We start from the raw sequence: 19272 nt of genomic DNA on the forward strand, positions 1-19272 counted from the left end.
TTCTTAAAAATATCTGCTTGTATCATTATCTATAACGCTATAGATTGAGACACTGTTTCAGCACTTATGGATGTACCACTGATATAGTTTTTTACCGAAAGAATAAACCTGATGTAAACATTACACCATGTACTCATCCGTGTTTGCTGGAAACTCATTCGATTTCGCTTCACGTGCTGCAGTTGCAGTTAAGACGAAAAGGAGAAGAGCAGAGAAACTACATAGCTTCGAATGTCATTTAATTTTTAATCTGAGTAAAATAATACTCGGTAAAATTTCCGCAATACCACACCATGTCTTAGGGAAACAAAAGAGAAGCAGAACATGCTCTCGTTTTTAGCTAACACAGTTGTGTAATTATAAACAATAGTTATGAATATTACTAACGTAAACATAGGGTAATTCTTCTGCACGAGCTATGTGTGACTTAAATGGGCAATGCAAGTTTCGAAGCCATTAGAGGTATTATTTACAGTCAGTCGCCTGGTAACCTCTGATCTTCTTCCATATCCGACTCCGAGCAATACATCTCCGCACTGGATCCATCAGTTGCTACGCTCATAACGAGGCGAATTCAGGAAGCCAGGCGCCACATTTCCATTCGTATTTTATAACGGGCCGTTCGGTATCCCACCAGCATTATGCAAGGTGGGATTAGCACGTGTGACAATGCTTTCTACATTAATTACAGTACATCTGTCAGCTTAAATATTTTGTAATTCCTCTAGGAAAACCCTTAACCTGGCTCCAGATGAATTCTGTTGTGTTCAGATTGCGATGGTGGCAACTGCAAAAATGCATCATTTGTATGGTGTTCTTGATGCCGCCAAAATTTACGTTTTCCATGTTTCTACAACGCTTAACGCTCTGGCACCTGAAGGACATGATCTGTGGTATAAAACAATGAACATAGTTCAAATTAGGAGTACTTCATTTATTATTTTTTATGAAAATTAAATTTGTTATCTTTTCTTGTTGTAAACTATCTTATAAAAAACCCTCCGTCGTCAGGCCACGAGTGGCCCACCGGGACCATCCGAACGCCATGTCATCCTCCGATGGGTATGTGGGTAGGAGGGGCGTAGGGTCAGCACACTGCTCACCCGGTCGTTATGATTGTATTCTTGACCGAAGCAGCTACTATTCGATCGAGCAGCTACTCGATTGGCATCACGAGTGTGAGTGCACCCCGAAAAATGGCAACAGCGCATGGAGGCCTGGATGGTCCCCCATCCAAGTGCCAACCACGCCCGACAGCGCTTAACTTCGGTGATCTCACGGGAACCGGTATATCCACTGCGGCAAGGCCGTTGCCCTAAACAATCTTACAGAATCAGGAGTTTGTATTTGTAATGAAAGCTGAAGTTTTGTTCACCATTTGTAATTAGAAACAAGAATATCAGCATTTTTTATAAAAAGGGAAAGTGAAATGTATTAATCACCATTAATTTTATGAATTTTATATTCAGAAGATGTAGGTATTCCAAACTGAAAAGCCAAATCATTAAAACAAAGCCAAATTTCAGCCAGCGGCCCACGGTCTAGTCCCAAACGCTTCAACGCTGCCGATTGGGCTATCTATTCCATTTACAATGAAACCTTGAATTTACACTCCTGGAAATGGAAAAGAGAACACATTGACACCGGTGTGTCAGACCCACCATACTTGCTCCGGACTCTGCGAGAGGGCTGTACAAGCAATGATCACACGCACGGCACAGCGGGCATACCAGCAACCGCGGTGTTGGCCGTCGAATGGCGCTAGCTGCGCAGCATTTGTGCACCGCCGCCGTCAGTGTCAGCCAGTTTGCCGTGGCATACGGAGCTCTATCGCAGTCTTTAACACTGGTAGCATGCCGCGACAGCGTGGACGTGAACCATATGTGCAGTTGACGGACTTTGAGCGAGGGCGTATAGTGGGCATGCGGGAGGCCGGGTGGACGTACCGCCGAATTGCTCAACACGTGGGGCGTAAGGTCTCCACAGTACATCGATGTTGTCGCCAGTGGTCGGCGGAGGGTGCACGTGCCCGTCGACCTGGGACCGGACCGCAGCGACGCACGGATCCGCGCGAAGACCGTAGGATCCTACGCAGTGCTGTAGGGGACCGCACCGCCACTTCCCAGCAAATTAGGGCACTGTTGCTCCTGGGGTATCGGCGAGGACCATTCGCAACCGTCTCCATGAAGCTTGGCTACGGTCCCGCACACCGTTACGCCGTCATCCGCTCTCGCCCCAACATCGTGCAGCCCGCCTCCAATGGTGTCGCGACAGGCGTGAATGGAGGGACGAAAGGAGACGTGTCGTCTTCAGCGATGAGAGTCGCTTCTGCCTTGGTGCCAATGATGGTCGTATGCGTGTTTGGCGCCGTGCAGGTGAGCGCTACAATCAGGACTACATACGACCGAGGCACACAGGGCCAACACCCGGCATCATGTTGTGGGGAGCGATCTCCTACACTGGCTGTACACCTCTGGTGATCGTCGAGGGGACACTGAATAGTGCGCGGTACATCCAAACCGTCATCGAACCCATCGTTCTACCATTCCTAGACCGGCAAGGGAACTTGCTGTTCCAACAGGACAATGCACGTCCGCATGTATCCCGTGCCACCCAACGTGCTCTAGAAGGTGTAAGTCAAGTACCCTGGCCAGCAAGATCTCCGGATCTGTCCCCCATTGAGCATGTTTGGGACTGGATGAAGCGTCGTATCACGCGGTCTGCACGTCCAGCACGAACGCTGGTCCAACTGAGGCGCCAGGTGGAAATGGCATGGCAAGCCGTTCCACAGGACTACATCCAGCATCTCTGCGATCGTCTCCATGGGAGAATAGCAGCCTGCATTGCTGCGAAAGGTGGATATACACTGTACTAGTGCCGACATTGTGCATGCTCTGTTGCCTGTGTCTATGTGCCTGTGGTTCTGTCAGTGTGATCATGTGATGTATCTGACCCCAGGAATGTGTCAATAAAGTTTCCCCTTCCTGGGACAATGAATTCACGGTGTTCTTATTTCAATTTTCAGGAGTGTATATTGACTTCAGATGATCCTCTGAGTTTATACAGTGGGATAGAGTTATGAGGTTGGGCTATAAATTTATCATGTACATACATTCTTCGGCTCAAATTCTTTCATAAACAGGTTGGGCAGAAGAATACAACGACCTATCCATGGTAGCTGGTGCAACTTTTAAATTAATTTGTTTATTAAATAACGACAACTTTGAGGTGAGTTTATGCTGTAATATCAGTGTAACCTTTTTGTAAAAATGTCAGTCACAAAGGGATACTACACCAAAACTGAGGAGTATGTACCAACTGCAAGCTTAAGATGTTTCTGTCTACTGTCAAATTCAGCTGGAGATATTCTGTGGGAATGGACGCTACATGGGCCTGTAGCTGTCCAACAGATCAGCATCGGATGAAAGTTGCATTGGAACGGACTGCTCAATATGGACTACAAGAACTCGAAACTTTCGGCATTTACGTTTCCTTCAAAGGGTTAAGTCATCGCAGAAGCCGTAGAAATCTGCCTGACGACTGACGACAATCTTACTTCAGTTAGGATAGGGTATGGAATCCGGTTCTTCCAGGCCTGAACACTCGCAACGTACAGTTCATTTTCCTAATGCGGACGCTGAGAAATCATCACCAATATTGCCTGTTTTAGCGGTCACACAGAGAGTGCATTAATATGTTCACCGACAGGAATTTCTTCAGGTACTACTTTCTGTGGGCGCCCATGCGATGAGGCGGTCCGTGATCTTGAAAGTCGGGCAGTAGGATTCCACCGTTGCTCTGAAGATGGCCACACTTTACGCAACCAAAATATCAAGAGACAGCCGGCCGCGGTGGTCTCGCGGTTAAGGCGCCCAGTCCGGAACCGTACGACAGCTACGGTCGCAGGTTCGAATCCTGCCTCGGGCATGGATGTGTGTGATGTCCTTAGGTTAGTTAGGTTTAAGTAGTTCTAAGTTCTAGGGGACTTATGACCATAGATGTTAAGTCCCATTATGCTCAGAGACATTTGAACCATTTTATCAAGGGACAAGTGTTGGCTACGGTTGCTTTCCTGGAAGTTCATGGATCCGATTTGGCGTATTTAATGGCGACTTTTAAACTAATATAGAAATCTGTTTATTCATTCTGTTTATTAGATAACGTCTTTTATGAACGACTACAATTAATTAGTACACTCATAAATTATTCTGATGACAGTTATTATCTCTTAGCGTTAGGCTACACATAAAACTGGACGGTATAGTTTCAGTCTCGCATTAGGGTACTTTCACTGCTAAGGAAACAGTTGAGTGCGCACGTTGCTGTTGCGTTTGTTATCAGCAGAAGACCAATGACAACACCGTTTGTGTTGCCACTGCGGTCTATGTGACACACTAATATTACGTTGGCAATGTAATTAAATTTTTTCGTATGAAAATTATTTTCTAGGAAAGCGCTACAATTTGAACGGCCAACACACGTTCCAAAAAGCAATCAAAGCCTGTTAACATCAACACGAGGTGGGTCAGGAAATTACAGGTTTGTTAGCTCAAAGCTATGTGACAGCATTTTAATATTCTACCCAGCAATGTTTTATTTAATTTTCCCCCGTTATAACATATCTCATTACTGTTTAAATTCCGTGGAATTCTGCAACGCATGTTTGTGACAGCGGCATCGGCGGTCGTGGGCACCACTCGACATTATCTCTTCAGCAGAGGTTGTCTGCTTTCGAAGGTGACGCTGGAATTTCGTAGATGAAAGCATTATTTGACACGATGTATGTTGGTTGGGTGACACATCGTGAACTGTAAATATATACACTACTGGCCATTAATATTGCTACACCACGAAGATGACGATCTACAGACGCGAAATTTAACCGGAACGAAGACGATGCTGTGATATGCAAATCATTAGCTTTTCAGGGCATTCACACAAGGTTGGCGACGGTGGCGACACCTGACATGAGAAAAGTTTCCAACCGGTAACTCATACACAAGCAGCAGTTGACGGGCGTTTCCTGGTGAAAATTTGTTGTGGTGCCTCGTGTAAGGAGGAGGAATGCGTACCATCTCGTTTCTGACTTTGATCAATGTCGTTTTGTAGCCTAACGCGATTGCGGATTATCGTATCGCGACATTGCTGCTCGCTTTGGTCGAGATCCAATGACTGTTAGCACTATATGGAATGGGTGGGTTCAGGAGGGTAATACGGAACGCCGTGCTGGATACCAACGGCCTCTTATCACTAGCAGTCGATATGTCAGGCATGTTACCCGAATGGCTGTAACGTATCGTGCAGCCACGTCTCGATCCCTTAGTCAACACATCGGGAAGTTTGCAAGACAACAACCATCTACACGAACAGTTGGACGACGTTTGCAGCAGCTTGGACTATAATATCGGAGACATTGGCTACACTTACCCTTGACGCTGCATCACAGACAGGAGCGCCTGCGATGGTGTACTCAACGACGAACCTGGGTGCACGAATGGCAAAACGTCATTATTTCGGATGAACCCAGTTTCTGTTTACAGCATCATGATGGTCGCATCCGTGTTCGGCGACATCGCGGTGAACGCACATTGGAAGCATGTATTCCCTATCGCAACACTGGCGTATCACCCGGCGTGATGGTATGGGGTGCCATTGGTTACACGTTTCGCTCACCTCTTGTTCGCATTGACGGCACTTTGAACAGTGGACGTTACATTTCAGATGAATTACGACCCGTGGCTCTACTCTTCATTCGATCCCTGCGAAACCCTACATTTCAGCAGTATAATGCACGACCGCATTTTGCAGTCCCTGTACGGGCCTTTCTGGATACAGAAAATGTTCAACTGCTGCTCTGGCCAGATCATTCACCAGAAATCTCACCAATTGAAAACGTCTGGTCAATGGTGACCAAGCAACTGGCTTGTCACAATACACAAGTCACTACTCTTGATGAGGCCAGAGGTGGTTGTTCTGGGTATTGTTTTCTCAGGATCTATGCACCCAAATCGTGTGAAAATGTTATTACACATCAGTTCTAGTATTATATATTTGTCGAAGCAATACCCGTTTACCTTCTGTATTTCTTCTTGGTGTAGCAATGACTAGTAGTGTAGTATCCCTCTCAATGTAATTTATACATGCGCCGAGTGTTCAGAAGCTATTTCTTGTAATTGACAGAGGAAATCGCCGACATCAAAACAAATATGTTTAACTATGGTACATATGGTCCCTGACGGCTATTTCTGGTACCAGGGACGATTTACACAGAAAGAACTCTAGCATACTTATTACAGGAGTAGCATTCAAAGGAACTGCCGCAATGATCGGCCGTCGGCCTGCACGATAGCAGCCCATCATCGGCCCACTGGCTGTCGTGTCCATTCGAAAGTTCCTTGCATGTCCGCAATGATACCAGCATCGACGGCAAGTCTACCGATGACGTTTCTTTGGTTTCCAAAACCTTTCCATGTACAAGCTGTTGCATATGCTCCGAGGGAAAGAAATCCAGACACGTGAGGGCACCTGACTTATGTGGCCAGGTTACACGGCCACCTCAACATCGATTCCCTATGGGGGTTCTCAGATGATTCGTCACAGGAGTGCTGAAATGGACTGGCGGCCCATCGTGCTGGAAGTATAGCCTGTGTCTAACATTCACAGGTAACTTCTCCAGCAGTCCTGGTAGCACGTGTACCACAAAAATGCGACATCTCCGTTCGTTGAGGCGCAGTGAAAGAATGTATGGAGCAAACAACCTCTCCGCGAGAATTCCGGTCCACACATTATCTCCGAATCGCAGTTGATGAGCATGATGATGAGTACCTTATTGACTCACATGTGCCCAAACATGTGAACTGCGGATACTGAAACGGCGGTTAAGAGTAATCAAAGCCACATCGGTGTGTTGGACCTTGGCCGGAAATAGGGGTCCAGAGCAGTCTGTCTAACTGATTTGGTTGGGGAAAATCTTCACATGCTAATACTACTACGCACTGAAGATAAAAAGGATGAAGCTGATGGTCACCTAACATGTTCCACATCAGTCTCTGTCTGACGCCAAGGATTTCCTCAGTACGTGGTGTACTTGCTGATGGTGTGTCTTTAACAAGTCGCGGGAAGTCGTGTTCTACTTCGGGAGTTCACACTGTTCGATTCCGTCCTGTACCATGCATACTTGCGCGGAAAGTGCCCGTTTCAAGCAGCAAGCGACGCGGATGTCATAATGTTTGGTGCTGTGGAGATTCCCTCATGGCAACTCTTCCATTTCCATTCCCAGATCTGTATACAAGATGTGTCTCAGGCATTTCAGAGTAAGCGAACTGTCCTCTCTTCCTTGTTGTTGCCACAAGGCGGTGATAACTGCGACTGAATTGGTGCGTTTACAATGAAGTCGTCCCTGGTGTCACAAGGCAGTCATGATCGCATACGAGTCGGTATGTTTCCAAGCAGACTCAAAACCAACCAGCCGCACACAGAGCAGTTCTGAACCTTTAGTACACAAACAAGTCAGTGACATCGACACTACATATCTCGTCAACACCATAAACAAAATGTTCCCTAGCAGTACAGGTTGCATCAGAGACCATATGTTTGCAGTCGAAATATATTTACTTCGATATTATCCACATCCTGTATTGATGTGAACCAATAGTTCCGTCATAAAGTGAATAAATCATTAATATCTCATACAACAATTTAGTAATTCAGTGGAATGTTGTTAATTAATATGTAATGAATTTTTTGAAATAAGAGAACAGGTTACCTTATCAACAAGGCTGAGGTTACGGATATGAAAGTAGCTAGTAGTAGATGGGAACAATGGCAGGAGGGTATCCAAAATGAGGAAATCAAAGAAAAACTGGGAATGAACTCTATAGATGTAGCAGTCAGGCGAACAGGCTTAGATGGTGGGGTCATGTTACACGCATGGGAGAAGCAAGGTTATCCAAGAGACTCATGGGTTCAGCAGTAGAGGGTAGGAGGAAACGGGACAGACCGAGGAAAAGGTACCTGGATTCGGTTAAGAATGATTCTGAAGTAATAGGCTTAACATCGGAAGAGGCACCAATGTTAGCACTGAATAGGGGACCATGGAGGAATTTTATAAGGGGGACTATGCTCTAGACTGAACGCTGAAAGGCATAATCATTCTTACATGATGATGATGATAATGATGAAGAGAACAAGCTCAGTACAAACGATTTCTCAAATATGGTCAAGGGGATGAAAACGTTTCTGCACAGATGAAAGCATTGAAATTGAAAGATCGTAAGAAAACGTTGAAATACCTGGAAAATGTCACCTTTTGCTGTAGTGAATCGCTATGAGAAATCAAGATTACAGTAAAGAAAGAAAAAAAAATCCTGTTCCAGGGGACCATAGAAGCAATACCTGGAACACATCCTGCCACTTAAATATTTAGCGGCAGTACATACAGCCGACATGACACGGATAGAGCACATAGTGTTAAAGAATGTCAGCTACTAAGGTAATTTCAAGAGCCTTGGGAAAGATTAGACTGGAGAGGAATCGCATACATGACGCAAGCACGGAAAAGTTTTAAAGAATTTCTCTAGTGTTTGGATTCCTTACCAATACGGTATGACAACAAACACTAACCGACTTCAGAGGCGCCTTGCTAGGACAATAGAACTGCCATATAGGTAACATGAACTGTAGCACAGATGTTCGAGTAACATAAACGGGAATATTTCGAAGAAAGTCGGCCTAGTTCTAGTGTAACACTGGTACGTTAATTTACAGAACATTTATCTTAGAATGCCTGTGCTAGAATTCCTAAATTTGGTATAAGTCTCATAACACGAGGCAGACTGGGACCTGTACACAATCTGATATCCTCGCTTCATTCTTGAACGGAATAAGACAGAAAATCACAAATACTGGTATGAAGTTTCTTCGGCTGCACACTGAACAGTGACCAGCGGAGTATATATGTAGATACTGATGTAGCAGAACCATTTAGAAAAATGTGTAGAAAAAGTGAGTCTTCGACACAAAGTTGGGCACGATTCGCCGTGTGTAAAGTTTTAAGATGCACTCTATGCTCAGTCCTCGGTTCGCCGTTTGTTGCCAAAAACATTAATCTTTAAGTTGCAGAATCATCACCTGAAGCTTTAATCTGGCTATCGAAGTGTAATGTTGGTGGTTTAATCGGCTATAACCGATGGCAAATGAACTCTGGAAGACAGAACAGTTCTACAAATTTCTCTTTAGGCTTCTCTTTCCTGGATACGCGTTACTTATTCCTTCCGTCAAAGAAAATAAGAATTTTCAAAACTTCTGTGATGAAGTGCGATATGACGCCATTATTTGGCATATCATTGTACTCTGCATCTGCGAAATGAAGCAATTTGTCGTTCCGCTTGTAAATGAGCACATGATCAGAAAAACTATACTTTATGGTGAACTTTTTACATAAGGTTCAGAATTGTTGACTTACTTTCCAAGATGTAAATACTTTAGTGTAATTATGCACGCTGTTCACGAAAATACCCAGTTTACCTTTTACAAGGCTAGATAAAAGTGTCCTTTCCCTTTTAAGTCTAGTAGTAGTAGTAGTAGTAGTAGTTGTTGTTGTTGTTGTTGTTGTTGTTGTTGTTGTCGTGGTCTTCAGTCCAATGACTGGTTTGATGCAAGCTTCTTCATCGCCCAGTACCTACTGCTACCTTCATCCTTCTGAATCTGCTATGTGTATTCATCTCTTGGTCTCCCTCTACGATTTTTACCCTTCCAATACTAAATTAATTGATCCATTGATGCCTCAGAACAAGTTCTACCAACCGATCCCTTCTTCTAGTCAAGTTGTGCCACAAATTTCTCTTCTCCCTAATTATATTCAATACCTCCACATTAGTTATGTGCTCTACCAATCTAATCATCAGCATTCTTCTGTACCACCACATTTCGAAAGCTTCTATTCTCTTCTTGTCTAAACTATTCATCGGCAATGTTTCATTTCCATACATGGCTACACTTCACACAAATACTTTCAGAAACGACTTCCTGACATTTAAATCAATACTTAATGGTGACAAATATCTCTTCTTCAGAAACGCTTTCCTTGCCAATGCGAGTCTACATTATGTATCCTCTCTACTTCGACCATAATCAGTTATTTTGGTGCCCAATTAACAAAACTCTTCTACTACTTTTAGTGTCTCATTTCCTAATCTAATTCCCTCAGTGTCACCCGATTTAATTCGAGTACATTCCTTTATATTCGTGTTGCTTTTGTTGATAATCGTCTTATATCCTACTTTCAACACACTGTCCATTTCTTTCAGCTGTTCCTCCAGCTCCTTTGCTGTCTCTGACACATTCACAATGTCACAGGGGAACCTCAAAGTTTTTATTTCTTCTCCACTGATTTTAATCCCTACGCTGGATTTTTCTCTTGTTTCTCTTACAGCTTGCGCAATATACAGACTGAATAACATGGGGGATAAACTACAACCCTGTCTCGCTCCATTCCCACCCACTGCTTTCCTTTCATGCCACTCAACTCTTACAACTGCCATTTGGTTTCTGTACAAATTGTAAAGAGCCTTTCGCTCTCTGTATTTTACCCCTGCCACCTTCAGAATTTGAAAAAGAGTATTCCGATCAACATTCTCAAAAGCTTTCTCTAAGTCTCCAAATTCTATAAACGTATGTTTGCCTTTCCTTAATCTTTCTTCTAAGATAAGTCGTAGGGTCAGTATAGCCTCACGTGTTCCAGTATTTCTACGGAATACAAACTGATCTTCCCCGAGGTCGGCTTCTACCAGTTTTTCCATTCGTCTGTAAAGAATTCGTGTTAGTATTTTGCAGCCGTGACTTCCTAAAATGGTAGTTCGGTAATTTTCACGTCTCTTAAAATCTGCTTTCTTTGGGATTGGAATTATTAAATTTTTCTTGAAGTCTGAGGGTATTTCGCCTGTCTCGTACATCTTGCTCACCTGATGGTAGAGTTTTTTCCAAAGACTTTCAGTAGTTCTAATCGAATGGTGTTTACTCCTGGGCCTTGTTTTAACTTAGGTCTCTCAGTGCTCTTTCAAACTCTTCACGCAGTATGATATCTCCCATTTCATCTTCGTCTACATGCTCTTCCATTTCCATAATATGCTCCTCAAGTATATCGCCCTTGTATAGACACTCTATATACTCCTTCCACCTTTCTGCATTCCCTTCTTTGCTTAGAACTGGCTGTCTCTCTGAGCTCTTTATAATCATAAAAGTGGTTCTCTTTTATCCAAAGGTCTCTTTAATCTTCCTGTAGGCAGTATCTATCTTACCTATAGTGATATGTGCCTCTACATCGATACGTTTGTCCTCTGAACATTCCTGCTTAGCCAATTTGCCCTTACTGCCGATGTCATTTTTTAGACTTTGGTATTCCCTTTCGCCTGCTGAATTTACTGCATTTTTATATTTTCTCCTTTCATCAATTACATATAATACCTCTTGTTTTACCCACGGATCTCTACTGGCGCTCGCCTTTTTACCTATTTGATCCTCTGCTGCCTTCGCTATTTTATCTCTCAAAACTACCAATTTTTCATCTACTGTATTTCTTGCCCCCATTCTTGTCAATCTTTCTCTAATGCTCTCCCTGAGACTCTATACAACCTCTGGTATGTCAGTTTACCCAGGTCCTATCTCCTTAAATTCCCACCTTTTTGCCGCTTCTTCAGTTTTAATCTATCGTTCGTAACGAATAGATTGTGGTCAGAGTCCACTTCTGGCCCTGGAAATGTCTTACAATTTGGAACCTGGTTCCTAAATCTCTATCTTACCATTATGTAATCTATCTGAAACTTTCCAGTATCTCCAGGCCTCTTTCACGTATACAGCCTTCTTTGATGATTCTTCAACCAAGTGGTAGATACGTTAGGTATTGTTGACGAATGAAATGTACTTGGCTCTGAGCACTATGGGATTCAACTGCTGTGGTCATCAGTCTCCTAGAACTTAGAACTACTTAAACCTAACTAACCTAAGGACATCACACACATCCATGCCCGAGGCAGAATTCGAACCTGCGACCGTAGCAGTCGCTCGGTTCCGGACTGCGCGCCTAGAACCGCGAGACCACCGCGGCTGGCCTGAAATGTACTTATCAAGAACAACTTTGTTATTGCCAATAGAATGCGATCAAATTTTTCTTGAAGTTTTGAAGTTATTCGCATGTCTCGCGTTATATAAGATGAAAAAGAAACCTACTTCGAGATAATTCACCACTTTACTTTTAATTGTTACATGTCACATTGGTAATGTTTGCATCTATTCTGCCTCACGTACTTTCGAAATCCTGTTCATACTGGAGACCAGAACAGCTAACTCATTCTTGACTTTTACCCATACTTTTCTTGTAGGAAAGAAGTTTCACCTGTTCACTTCATGCCTCTTTAGTAGTCTTCAAATGAGATGCATATTTTAATAATGACCTTTTTAGTTATATATGTTTTGTTTTGAGCTATTTGGATTCTTATATTTAATCTCATTAATAGTACTTCTAGATTAAATAGTTATTTACATTAGCATAAGTGTGTGATGTATTTGAGCTCACTATGTTTCTCTTTCATATTTACCTCAAATGTCCACTGGCTCTCTCGGTACCAATTACGCATGCATATTTCATGGTATAAAAATTATCCTCTAAACAACATCACTGCACTACTGTTACTGTACTTTACTTGAGTTCTTGAGGAATCACGAGGGGTTGTGGACCGTAGACAGAGATTATGGAGTAGGGCTGTCAGAGTGGGCACAAGATTTCTGCTACTAGACTAATTCTTGCTATAGTCGTTTTGTGTGTGTGTGTGTGTGTGTGTGTGTGTGTGTGTTGTGTGTGTGTGTGTGTGTGTGTGTGTGTGTGTGTGTGTGTGTGTGTGCCTATTTTGTATGTATGTATGTCAGGGTGACTGTGGGTGATATTATTTAGTTACTTCGTTGATGGCTTAATCTAACAGATGAACTGCTTGCAATCCCCACATCACTTAGAGGGAGTCCTTGTCGTGCAGTCTTCTGCAAACGCTGAGTCCTACGGCTCCTTCCCTCACATACTGGAGTAAGCTGGCACATCACCTTGCACAAGTCACACTGTTCCCATTAAGTCTTGGGAGGGTTGGGATGATCTCTGACGCCAAGTTCAGTCTCATTCTAGATGTGTTCCATCGGTTCAGATCTGGAGGGCCAGCCCATCGAATTGAACTCGCCGCTGTGTTCCTTGAATCACTCAACCACGCTCCTGGTCTTCTGACATGGGGCATTATTGTGTAGAAAAATGTCACTGTTGTCAGGGAACATGATCGCCATGAGGGCTGTGCGTGGCCTGAAACCAGTCTACGATACTCCTTGGCCGTCATGGCTTCCAGCTCTTTCGGAAACGTCCTGTATGTTTATCAAGGGAATATAAACCATTCTTCCTACATACAATACTGCCCATTAAAATTTCTACACCACGAAGATGACGTCCTACAGACGCGAAATGTAACCGACAGGAAGAAGGTGCTGTGATATGCCAATGATTAGCTTTTCAGAGCATTCACACAAGGTTGGCACCGGTAGTGACACCTACAACGTGCTGACATGAGGAAAGTTCCAACCGATTTCTCATACACAAACAGTAGTTGACCGGCGTTGCCTGGTGAAACGTTGTGGTAACGCCTCGTGCAAGGTGGAGAAATGCATACCATCTCGTTTCCGACTTTGATGAAGGTCGGATTCTAGCCTATCGCGATTGTGGTTTATCGTATCGCGACATTGCTGCTCGCGTTGGTGGAGATCGAATGACTGTTAGCAGAATACGGAATCGGTGGGTTCAGGAGGGTAATACGGAACGCCGTGCTGGATCCCAATGGGCTCGTATCACTAGCAGTCAAGATGACAGACATCTAATCCGCATGGCTGTAAGGATCGTGCACCCACGTGTCGATCCCTCAGTCAAGAGATGGGGACGTTTGCAAGACAACACCCATCTGCACGAACAGTTGGACGAGGTGTGCAGCAGCATGGACTATCAGCTCTGCCACCATAGCTGTGGCTACCCTTGAAGCTGCATCACAGACAGGAGTGCCTGCGATGGTATACTCAACGACGAACCTGGATGCACGAATAGCAAAATGTCATTATTTCGGATGAATCCAGATTCTTTTTACAGCATCACGATGGTCGCATCCGTGTTTGGCGACATTGCGGTGAACGTACGTTGGAAGCGTGTATTCGTCATCGCCATACTGGCGTATCATCCAGCGTGAGGTGCCATTGGTTACACGTCTCGGTCACCTGTTGTTCGCATTGACGGTACTTGAACAGTGGATGTTACATTTCAGATGTGTTACGACCCGTGGCTCTACCCTTCATTCGATCCCTGCGAAGCCCTACATTTCTGCAGGATAATGCACGACCGCATGTTGCAGGTCCTACACAGGCCTTTCTGGATACAGAAAATGTTCGACTGCCTCCCTGGCCAGGACCTTCTCCAGATCTATCACCAACTGAAAACGTCTGGTAAATTGTGGCCGAGCACCTGGCTCGTTACAATACGCCCGTCACTAATCCTGATAAACTGTGGTATCGTGTTGAAGCTGCATGGGCAGCTGTACCTGTACAGGCCATTCAGGCTCTGTTTGACTCAATGTCCAGGCGTATCAAGGCCGTTACTACGGCCAGGGGTGGTTGTTCTGGGTACTGATTTCTCAGGATCTATGCACCCAAATCGTGTGAAAATGTTACCACATATCACTTCTAGTATAATATATTTGTTCAATGAATACCCGTTTATCATCTGCATTTCTACTTGGTGTGGGAATTTTAATGACCACTAGTGTAATATTGGCAAGTTCAGGTAATTATAGCAGATGTGGATAGATGTTATGAGCCTTGTTTCTATATCAGACGTCAAAAACTCAATAATATGGACATATGGAGACTGTATTGGCCGAGGTAGATGCGACAGGTCTTCCCCGTGCTCAGAAAACCATTTATTGAGGATTTGAGCCGTGTGAACAGGATCCCTGTCATCATGTAAACGTCACGATAGCGGAAGGACTTGTAAAATGCAATGGGCCTGATCAACTTATCAGATAACAAAATCCTTGGCAGTAGTGTGACCTTGCAGATTAGCCATGCTTCCTGTAAAATACCACGATGTGGCTGACCCGATGCCACGCTTCACTCTAGGATGTATACTCGGCTAGAAGTTGGAAATAGTGTGAAACAAAGGGTAGTGCGACGAAATTGTTCTCTTTCATTTCTACATAATGCAGGTTTTTATGGATTCAGCACCGAGTTTTCGTGTTATAGATATTGTCATCGCTGGTGAGAGGATTTGGGGCCCAGAAATTGGATGCTAAAGGAGCTCCCTTGGTGTTGTTTTGGTACTGACAGGATTCTCCAGTGCCATATTCAGTTTTACAGTGACTTTTACAGCTGTCTATCCTTATTTTTCCTCACAATCTTCTTCAATGACCGTCCATCACAATTATTCAACACTCGCACTCTTCCGTATTGTGACTTTTTGTCTGAATTTTTTCGTTGTTCCTTGTGTGCAGTATAAAACGTCTATACAGTGCATCTTGAAGCATTAAACAATTCGGATCTCTTGATAACCATACTAGCAACAAAAACGTGCCTACGCTGGAAATCGTGTAACGCCGACATAATGCACGTGCAACTACAAACTACACGGAACACTGTTCTGACGACAGCTAAGACATTGCACAGGTACCGCTAGTGGTCAAATAGAGCAGTGCGATCTACACGCTTGGCTAGCAAATTTTATTGCAGGTCATGCATTCCTCGTGGCATTTTCTGTTTTGGCCCAACCACTGTCGGTATTAATACGAGTAAGACAGTTATCAGCTTTTGCCATACATACAAAGTATTCCACTTCTCTACATCCAGTCCTTCTGTATTTGTTACATAACCATGAGCAGCGCTGCCTGTATTATTATTCATATTGAGCAGACCCTCTAGCTCACTTCCGTGTTCTTAAGACGAGTGCCTGCCAGAGCGCCCGCCGAGCTATCGCTTTAATTTATTTTTTTTTCTTCCTTCGAGTCCTCAGTCTTGTGACTAGAACGATGCAGCCCGCCACGAATTCCTCTCCTGTACCAACCTCTTTATCTCAGAGTAGCACTTGCAACCACGTCCTCAATTATTTGCTGGATGTATTCCAATCTCTGTCTTCGTCCACAGTTTTCTCCCTCTACGGCTATATCTGTTACCGTGTAAGTCTTTCCCTGGAGTCCTGAGCCCTTCTCCTTGTCAGTGTTTTCCGCTTATCCCTTCCCTCTCCGAGTCTGCGCAGAACCTCATCATTCCTTACCATATCAGTCAACCTGATTTTCAACATTCGTCTCTAGCAGCAGATCTCAATTGCTTCGACTACCTTCTGCTTCGGTTTTTCCACAGTCCATGTTCCACTTCCACACAAAGCTGTGCTTCAAACATAGATTCTTAGAAATTTCCTCTTCAAACTAAGGTCTATTTTGATACTAGCAGACGTCTCCTGTCCACGAATGCCTTTTTTCCCAGTGCTAGGCTGATTTAGATGCCCTTGCTCTATTCGTCATTGGTTATTTTGCTGCATAGGTAGCAGAATTCCTTAAGTTCAACTTCTTCGTGATCATTAGTCTTGATGTTAAGTGTCTCGCTGTTCTCATTTCTGCCACTTCTCATTACGTTCACCTTTCTTCGATTGACTCGCAATCCATATTCCGTACTCATTAGACAGTTCATTCGATTCAGCAGATATGTAATCGTTCTTCACTTTTACTCAGGATAGCAATGTTATCAACGAATCATATCATTCATATCCTTCTACATTGAAATCTAATTACATTCCTCCATGTTTCTTTTATTTCCATCCATCATTGCGTCTTCGATGTACAGATTGAACATTAGAGGCTGAAGACTACTACACTTTTTAATCTTAGCACTTTGTTCTTCCTTCTTTGCTTTTGTACATATTGTATATTATCCGCCTCTCCCTATAGCCTACCCCTATTATTCTCAGAATTTAGATCTTGCACCACTTTACATTGTCGTCTATCAGATCCTCAATTTTCTATTCTGTTCTTCTGTATATAATTCTTGTCAGTACCTTGGAGGTATCAGCTGTTAATCTGATTGTGCGAGTATTCTCGCACCTGTTAGCTCTTCCACTCTTCGGAACTGTGGGGATGACATTTTTTCTAAACTCATATTATATGTCACCAGACTCATACGTACAGAAACGAGAATAGGCCCCGACGATTGTTTTGACTTTCCGGCATGCTGAGTCAGTCCATCCAATAATCATTTCACTATCGAAATCTTCATATTTTTCGTGCAGACATTTCGTCTTAGCTTCCCTGCACTTCCTGTTTATGTCATTCCTCAGGGACTAGTACGTCTGCATTCCTGAATTGCATTTTTGTACTTCCTTCTTTCATCTATTAACTGAATTATGTCTTCTGTTTCTTTTTTTTAATATATAGACGTCCATTCCTCTTCGACTGTACTATCAACTGAGCAATCCCTTATTGTGTCTATAGCCTTAGAGAGCATAATTCGTTATATCTTAGTACTTTCATATCCCACTCCTTTGCGTGTTGATCCTTAGTGAATCGTCTCTTAAACTTCAGCCTACTCTTCATCACTACTACATTGTGATCTGAGTCTATACTTGCTCCTGGGTACTCATTACAATCCAGCATCTGATTTTGGTATCTCTATCTGACCATCACGTGATCTAACTGAAATCTTCCTTTTTTCACCCGGCCTTTTCCAAATACATCTACTCGTCTTGTGATTCTTGAACTACCGGAAATATATTACTCGAGTCAATTAGTCTTTCTCCTCTCTCATTAGTTGTCCCTAGCCCATATTCTCCTGCAACTTTCACCTACAACTGTATTCCAGTCCCCGATAACTGTAGATTTTCATCTCCATTTACGTACTGTATTACCCTTCAGTATCCTCGTGTACTTCCTCTATCTCTTCATCTTCAGCTTGCGACGTTAGCATGTGTATCTTAACATTCCTTTTTCAGGTCTACTAGCTTCCTTACCAAATTCAAGCTTCTGACATTCGACGCTCCGACTCGTACGTAGAACATCATCCTTTCATTGGTTATTCAGCCTTTCTTCCATGGTCCCGTCTCGTTTGTCAGTCCCCTGTGGGAGATCCCAGTGGGGGATTATTGAATAATCTTTTGCATTGAGAGATCATCAATCAGTTACAAGCCACATGTGCTGTGGATACATGTTATGTTTCCTTAATGCAGTGGTTTCCAATGCTCTCTGTATTCTCATGCTTTGATCATTGCTGATTCTTCCGCCTTTAGGGGCAGTTTCCGTCACCAAGACGAAGAGAGTGCCCTGAATCTCTCTCTACTACTCCGCCCTTTTGGGAAGGCCGTTGTCAGAATCATGATGACTTCTTCGGACCTGGAACCTACATTACTAGTCAAAGAAGCTACTCCTAGAGCACAGGGAAATATGTATCCATACAAGTAATAAAACAGGATGTACGTTGGTATGTATGTATGTATCTATGTATGTTCCACATTTCCTGGTAAACCACTGGAATGATATAGCATTTACTGTCTGGAAAGAATCACTGTTGTGGTAAGAACCACCCACCAACCAAACGGTGGGGGTGGAAACGAAGTATAGCCCAGGACACAAGAATTCTCGTATTTTTGTGGTCATGTATTTGTTAATGAGAGCCCTTACAGTTTTGCAACGTACTTTACACATGAAGCCTTACGAAGTATTTCCTCTCCTACGATCACCAAAAAATGATGAAAGAAGTTAAATTGGTTGCTTACTAATATTCGCTGTTCGCGCAGAACAACTGCCTCTTGAAGGACGACGTTTTAAATTATTACTTCATTATTACTACTTGCATTCGTGACTTATTTTACAGACGACATTCTCGTTTACTGCAGAGCGTACCAGAAAAATTACATCTTTTCACGACACTTAGTTCAGGAGATATGACGTCATGCACATCGCATGTGTGAAAAAGTTTTAATTTATTCCTTCGTTACTACTAACTCTACTCTCCATTTTTTCTCCGTCGATATCCACTTTTGCCACTGAATATATCTACAAAAATATATCACCGAACAACACATACTTCATGAGATATGACGTCAAATAGTGAGGAGCGTAAAAAAACTACCTCATCATCAATGACATTTGAATTTGTTACTTGTTTTATATTAATCTATTCACAACAATTCGCAGATCGTAAGCACATACACCACGGAATGTGCCT

The 19272-nt window shown here is 43.3% G+C and overlaps 1 protein-coding gene and 1 pseudogene across 1 annotated transcript in view; one reads left to right on the forward strand and one right to left on the reverse strand.

Annotated features, from left to right (window-relative positions):
• Positions 1–19272, forward strand: part of LOC126272875 (probable G-protein coupled receptor CG31760) — a 644703-nt gene that overhangs the window by 454824 nt on the left and 170607 nt on the right. The window lies entirely within an intron of this gene.
• On the reverse strand, positions 1198–1315 carry LOC126274376 (5S ribosomal RNA; annotated as a pseudogene).

Source organism: Schistocerca gregaria, chromosome 5, assembly GCF_023897955.1.
Source record: "Schistocerca gregaria isolate iqSchGreg1 chromosome 5, iqSchGreg1.2, whole genome shotgun sequence".
Lineage (NCBI taxonomy): Eukaryota > Metazoa > Arthropoda > Insecta > Orthoptera > Acrididae > Schistocerca > Schistocerca gregaria.